Genomic DNA, 7,720 nt, shown 5'->3' with positions numbered 1-7,720 from the left:
GACAAAGAATATTCCAGCCAGAGAGGTTAAGAGCTCAGGGTCAAATCCAAAGCCTGTTTGTTATTAGCATGTGACCTCAGGCAAGTGATTGCACCTTTACAAACCTCAGTTTTCTCATTTGTAAATTGAAGATCATGTCAACTGCCTCTGAGGGGTCACATAATGATTAAATGTATGCAAACAGCTTCATGACGTGGTCATCTTATAAGTGTGCCACACCTATTGGTGACAAAGGTGGTTCCCTACAGGGGGTGGAGAGCGGAGGATGCCCCTTAATGGAACACATCTGAATGGGCCAATTCTCTAGCTCTGAGCATCACTGCCATAGGAAGTTCCTGTGAGGTTGTTAAGGGAAATGTCACCCTCCCTAAATGTGTGCAAAAATGTATGTGTGTATTTGTGTATTTTTCTGGAGAAAAGATAAAAGAATTTTATTAGCTGCTCAAAGGAGACTGTAATCTCAAAATGGTTAAGGACCATTGATGTCATCCAGTCTCCTCACTTTACAAAAAAGAAAATTGAAACCCAAAGAGAGTGAATGACTTACTTACACACACAGTGACGGATCTGTGCCCCGAACCAAGTTGTCCCATGACACTAAGACAGGTGGCTCCACTGAGGTGCGCTAAGAGATAAATTGTGTTTACCTCATAACAAAATAACTTCATAGCAAAACAACATAATAAACACAATTCCTCCTTCTAGTCCTATCAACTTATAAATCTCTCTGTTTGTCTTTTCAGTTAATTGAACTGTGATCTTCAAATCTCCTGTACCAAAACCACCCAGGTCTGGGTCAGAGTTACTGTCTGGGCCCAGAAATCTGCATTTTAACAAACTCCCCAGGAGATTCTTTCCTACACTAGTATTTGAGAATCACTGCAGTGGAGGATATGTAGACTGATCTTGTTAGTTTCTGAGTGTTGATTTGTAAAGTTGCCAAGGCATTGCTTTTCTGAACTACATTTTCAGCTTTTCCAGGAAAACCAATTTGAACTAAAATTGCTTTGGCTTGGTCTCTGTCCAGAAGTGACTTTTTTCCAGTAAGCGGTTTAATATAGTTTATTTTCTAAATCTGCTTAAAAAATATTTCTGTCTGAAAGAGATAGGAACTGGATGGAGAGAATTTCATGTTGTCAAGTGTTTAGGAATTATTTTAGGTAGTTTTAGTGATGAGATCAAATTACTTTAAGAGAGCGCTGTGTGTGTGTGTTTTCACATATCACTGAAAAGAAAAAAAAATCATACGCTTTTGGGTGTCTGATCACAATTATCACCATCCTTAATGATGACGGTAAGCAAGATTGACAAGATCAGGAAAGAAATAACAAGAAAAATCTAAGAAATTTCCTTATAATTTTAAAGTCAAAATTAGATTAGGGAGCAAGACGACCAGAAGCTGCTACCCTATTTCTGACTCATCTAGGCAATCAGTGGTGGTTAGAAAAACTAATATTTTCTATTTTCCTCATCTCAGAAATAAGGCACCCAATCCCCATCAATTTCCAGAAGCCCTTTTCTCAGCATGTTCCTTTATTTTCTAATCCTTGAAGACTTTCTCTGGATACTGGGCCAGCCCCGTGAGCCCTGGTGAAAGCAGCTGCTAAATATGTGTGAGAAGCCTCCCTGTCCTGGAATTTAAAAGTCGGGGACTTTGCCCCATTTCTGACTGTAACACACACATCTCCACTTAGGTGTCCCTCAAACACTGTAGATAAAACTAACCCCTCCCGTGTTGCTGCCCATTGGGTGTGGAGTAGGTGGTGATTCTCTGTTCACAAACACCCTATTGCACCACCTCGTTTCTTCCCAAACACCTCCATACCCCACACACAGTGGGGAACCTAAGTGTGTACATAGACCCAACCCTGCCAAGAGGCTGCTCCAAAGGTCCGGCTTTTCTTCAGGTGGGGCTAGCAGTACTCTGTACTATTCCTTTGCTCATTACATCTGCACCACACTGTCCTCCAGGGTTGTCCTGTAACCTTCTTGTCCTGTAACAGTGTAGTGGACGCTTGTTTTGATGGCCCAGCAAACCCCTCCCTCCACCTGCTCTTCTGGGACTAGAACACCTGTTGTTCAGAAATCTATCCTTCACTTGATTTCAACGGGAGGTGACCTGTTCTTCTGTGAGCCCAATCCCAACCCACTAGATATGGTTTGTAAGTCCAGAGGTGAATGTGAGTCCCTTCCCAGAGGTGTGGGCTTGAGTCTGAGAGGCAGCCAGTACCTCTCTGGGTGACTGAAGCTGAAGTTGCGATAAAGCAGCAGCTCCCAGCAGCCCTGTTGTCTGCCATGCAGAGAAAGAGATAGGGCACACCTGCTGGTTTCCAGATCCTGGGTCCAGCTTTACCTTAAGTCCAGCCACTTCCTAGTCCTTGGGCTCTATAAGCTCCTTGTGTCCTAAGCTGGTTAAAGTTGGGTATCTCTCACAATCCAAAAAACAAACAAACAAACAAAAAACCCAACCAATACATGATTAGATAATTTCCCCAACTGTACTGTGAACTCCTTGAAGACTTAGATGAAGGCGGGGAGAAGATACCTTCTTACCCTTTTCCCCCTTCTTTTTATTCCCTTATTCCCTTGGGTTCTGAGCACAAGCCCTTGAGCAATATATCTGTTAACTGATAGATGGGGGAGGGGCCCTATTTAGCTTATTATTTCTCAATCTAAATCTTGATTTTGAAAGCCACTCTGAACAATTAAATATCTTATTTTAAAAAGACAGTGTTAAATATTTGGAAACCTTGGCTTTTTCCCCTCAATTCCTTAATCCTACTGTGTACCAGTAATTAATGAAGAAGTTTTTGCTTTTGTTTAATTTTAAAGCCTAAAAAAGCAATTTCAGGCCCCATGCACCACTTTCTGGTATAATTACTCTGAGGTAAGACCTTGGCGTCACTGTTTTTAAAACACTCCCCAAGTGATTCTCATGCAGCCAGAATTTAGAATCATAGTTCCATATGAATCTCAGTTTACAATCATTTTAATGTTACATTTATATACATCCTTTAAAGCAGCCAGTTGAGGAAATTGAGTGTCAGGAAAGTCACTTTCCAATAAAGTTAAAGTGTTTTCATGCCTCTATTCCTGCAGTCCCTCTATGACCCCCTCCAACACACAACCCTGCCCCCCTCCCTTAGTCGATTTGGTACATTTGTGGAAAAGCAGGAAGGATGGAGCAGGCAGTTCATTTGTCCCGCAAACCACTTCATCTCCTCTGGGGCCCACCTTAAAGTCTCAAAAGTATGGATCCTGCTAGGGCAGAGAGCTGGTGGGAATCACCACAGCAGGTGACTCCACCGGTCTCAAGATTATTGTTTCTTCGAGTTCCTTGCTGGGTGAACACATTCAGGTTTTTAATTAGGAAAAAAAGACCAACATTAATTCTACACCTCCTGCTGTCCTCAAAACCATCTCAACAAATGCTTGCTGCTCTGGGAAGCCTCCTCTTTTACCCACACGCTCTCCTCGGGACTGCCAGCATTTCCCAGGAAAAAGGTGTCATCACACTGTGTGGGCATTATTTAGGTGTCTGTGTTCTTCCCAAGACTGTGAACGTGAGCACAGGGACTTTTACTTTATATCTGTAGCTCCTTGGCAGCCTCTCATAAACTTTTTTGAATGAAATATTAATCTACAGTCAACTTTCCAATCTCTGTGGGTCAGTATGAGTTTTTTTTTTTTATGCCTTTCTCATCATCTCTATTCTTTCTAGACCAGCAAAGACACCAGAGCCAGCAGCACATTAAACTTTCCTAAATCTTTTCTGATAAAGCCTCTTCAAAGTTCTGCTCCCAGCAGGAAGACATCCTGAGCCAGATTTCACTCAAACTTCTGGATCTAATGACTAAGAGTCTCCCCTAGAAAATAAAACCTATGTAGCACTTAATTTCTGAAGCACTCAGAAAATACGAAGAAAAGCAAAGTGAAATAAAAGGGTCCAAACTATCCTATTATGAGTCGGGTACCTGGGATAAGCAACAAAGGGCCTACAGACTTAATCAAAGATGTCACAGCGCAGTGAGAGGCAAAAGAATGACAGTTCACCGAATCCAAAGTAGGAAAAGGCTTTTTGAAGAAGGTAAAAAGTATGCTATCCACTAAAAGGGTTGACTGTATGTGGCACGTAAAAATATGTAAGAAGAAGCCTTAAAGCATAACTCACAAGAGGGGACAGGGCCTACTTTTATCCAGCACATGGTTCGGAACACTGAGTATATCTGTGCAGGAACAAGAAAACACATAACATTTTGGGTGTTCAGATAGAGTCATTATTTAAGTACAGAACATGCTTTAGAAAAAAATTCTGGAAGTCTAATCTGTTATCACAATTACTTCAGGTTAGCAGATTTGAGGGAAAGGAGGATTTGAATCTTCTACTCTGTACAGCTCTGATTGTTTTTACAAGAATCATATATTTTTAAAATTTATTTATTTATTTTATTTTTGGCTGCTTTGGGTCTTTGCTGCTGTGCAAGGTCTTTCTCTAGTTGTGGCGAGCGGGGGCTACCCTTTGTTGCGGTGCATGGGCTTCTCATTGCGATGGCTTCTCTTGTTGCGGAGCACAGGCTCTAGGCGCGTGGCCTCCAGTAGTTGTGGCTCGCGGGCTCAAGAGTGCAGGCTCCGTAGTTGTGGCGCACGGGCTTAGTTGCTCCGCGGCATGTGGGATCTCCCCGGACCAGGGCTCGAACCCGTGTCCCCTGCACTGGCAGGCGGATTCTTAACCACTGTGCCACCAGGGAAGCCCTACTTTTTATTTTTTATTTTTCAGGGAAGCCCTACTTTTTAAAATAAGAATAACATATTAACTTAAAACCACAATGTATGCTTTCAATGAAATATTTTATTAAATAGGACTCTAATTCTGATATGTCAGGTATATTAATTCACAGTGTTTGAGCCCATTAAAACCAAGAGAACAATATGATTTGGAAAAGAATTGCCCAGGGTTTGTTATTAGGACAATGTAAAAATTTATATTAAAAATTCCTTAAATGGCCTGTTTATTAGACATCGCTCATTGTTGTGTGAGATTTCACTCAGGCATGTCAAGAAGATGCACGGCCAGGTGGCTGTGGAAACTTTAAACCTGAACCCTCTGCTTTTTGGCCAGCTAATTTTTTCAACACTGTATTAAAACAATTTTTTAAAATTTCAAGAATTTAATTTTCTTCCATTAGATTCCAGTGCATGAAGTCTTAGCCTTTTTAGATTTTTCATGCCAGTTGAGACTCAGCAAGAGATGATTAATTTATATACGTGTCTCTGACTCCCTGCCTCGAAACATGCTCTATTTTCAAAGTAATAATACCTGGTGTGTCTGGTATTTTATTTTGATGTGTTCTTTCACAGCAATCAGGCCATATTTAAAAGAGGCTCTTTGGCTACATGTAATATAGCAAAAAAGCTTAGGTGATGGGCTTCGGCATTAATTAAGTCTGTGTCTAAATCTGGGCTGTCCCTCTTGCTAGCCATATGACCTTGGACAAGTCACTTCACTTCTCCACCTCTGTTTTGTCCACCTAAAACCTCTCAGGTCTACATAGTAAGATAGCTTATAGATTTACTTATAGATTTATGGCACTTATTATTTAATTATATTTTATATTTAATTTTTCAATACTTGTTATCATAATATTGTAAAAATTGCAATATTTTAAAATTATGTTTCTGGTTTTTTTTTCATACTAGGTGAAGTAAGTCAGACAGAGAAAGACAAATATCATATGATTTCGCTTAGAAGTGTAATCTAAGAAAATGACACAAATAAACTTATTTACAAAACAGAAATACAGTCACAGATATAGATAATAAACTTATGGTTACGGGGTGGGGGAAGGCAGGGAGAGGGATATTTTGGGAGATTGGGAATGACGTATACACACTACTATATATAAAATAGATAACTAATAAGGACCTACTGTATAGCACAGGGAACTCTACTCAATACTCTGTAATGACCTATATGGGAAAAGAATCTAAAAAAGAGTGGATATATGTATATCTATAACTGATTCACTTTGCTATACAGCAGAAACTAACACAACATTGTAAATCAAGTATACTCCAATAAAATTTTTTTTAAAAAGGAAAGAAAAAAATATTAACCCATATTTTTATTTCTTTGGGTAAATATTAGGAGAAAAATTTAGACTAGTTCATCTCTTAAAGCAAAGAAACTCAGAGAGTTTTTTCTACTCTCGTTTGCCCTGAAAGGGATTAGAATATTGGAGACATTGGGTGGTGGCATGTCTACTATAACCAGTAGTCTTTAGGAAGGGGAAGCTGTAGCACTTCCAAATTTATCCATTTAAAAACAAAGCAGAAACAGGAACTCTGGCCCATCTGGAGCAGTGGAGACTCAAAGGATAGATCCCCTGTCTCCTGGATCACAACTCCTCCCCTCCACAAAGAAGTCTTGAAAACAGGGATTTGGGGTCAGTCCTGTTGAGATAAAGCTAACTGCACATTAATTTAAATGTGCTTTAGTTACCACAAATCAGTTGGCTAAGATACAGAGTGTGCAAAAAAGGGTTTATGTAGCAGGCCTGAGACAGGTGTCCTTAGAAAAGCCTGCTTTCAAGGTTGGCCTTGGCTTGCACCTGGGAACTTGACTGGTAAACAGATCCCTGGGCTGTTATCAGACTTCCCCTAATGATAAGGGTGGTTCACTGTCGTTAGACTATGCAAACAATAAAGTTTATGCAGAATGCCTGCTTTCCTTCTTCGAGTCTGGAATTTTGGTTCATGCTGGGTGGTGGGTGCTTACATGACCAGCCCCGATAAAAAAAACCTTGGGTGCTTAGGGTCTAATGAGCTTCACCGGGAGACAACACTTCACATGTGTTGCCACTACTGGTTGCTGGAGAATTAAGCATATCCTGTGTGACTTTCTGGGAGAGGACTATTGGAAGCTTGCACCTGGTTTCCTCCAGACCTCACTCCATGCAACTTTGCTGATTTTGCTTTGCATCAAACTGTAATAAGTCTTAGCTGTCAGTGCAAACATGTCCTGAGTCTTGTGAGTCCTTCTAGCAAATCATCAAACCTGGGGGTGGTCCTGGGGACACTGACAAACAGGGCTTCTCCTATCTCCAGACTGGCTGATAAATAATTAGTTCCTGGTTTAGTTCCTATCTTGGTATCTCTCCTCCAGACCAGATGGATGAACTTCCCTCTTTTGGTTTACTCTAAAAATTAACAGTCCTAACCACCTGTCACTTAAACTGGAATCCTTAATTAAGGATAATTTTCCCCATGACTTGACTTTAAAAAGATCAAACTTTCTAAAGTCTCTGTCAGCTTGGTGGATTATCAAGGTCTCTCTCAGCAGTTCCACTTCTTGTCGTGACAGTACAGTCATCTCAGGACCAGCGTCCCTCATTCGGCCACTGGTGCAGTATCTGAGAAAGAGAACTCCATGGAGGTGCTCTCTGGTGAGGGGACACGAGAATCTCTGAGCACAGTGATTCTGCCACCTCTGTCTCTGCTCTGTCTTATGGTTTCTGCAGTGTTCCCCTTCAACATGGCCCTGGGCATTTATTCTTTGGTCATTGAAGGCCTGTGATCTAAGTGGTAATGTAAGCTCCTGGCTAGGCCTCAAGCAGCAGGAAAAGTCTGGAATCGGCTGCTATGCTTGTGAAAGAAATTGGTATGAAAAGTGGCCAAGGGAGAAAGAGGAAGTGAATTTTATATATTTCCTCAAATCAGGAAA

The sequence above is a fragment of the Neophocaena asiaeorientalis genome, unplaced genomic scaffold (genome assembly GCF_003031525.2).
Source record: "Neophocaena asiaeorientalis asiaeorientalis breed wild unplaced genomic scaffold, Neophocaena_asiaeorientalis_V1.1 scaffold147, whole genome shotgun sequence".
NCBI classification, from domain to species: domain Eukaryota; kingdom Metazoa; phylum Chordata; class Mammalia; order Artiodactyla; family Phocoenidae; genus Neophocaena; species Neophocaena asiaeorientalis.
This window is presented reverse-complemented; position numbering follows the sequence as displayed.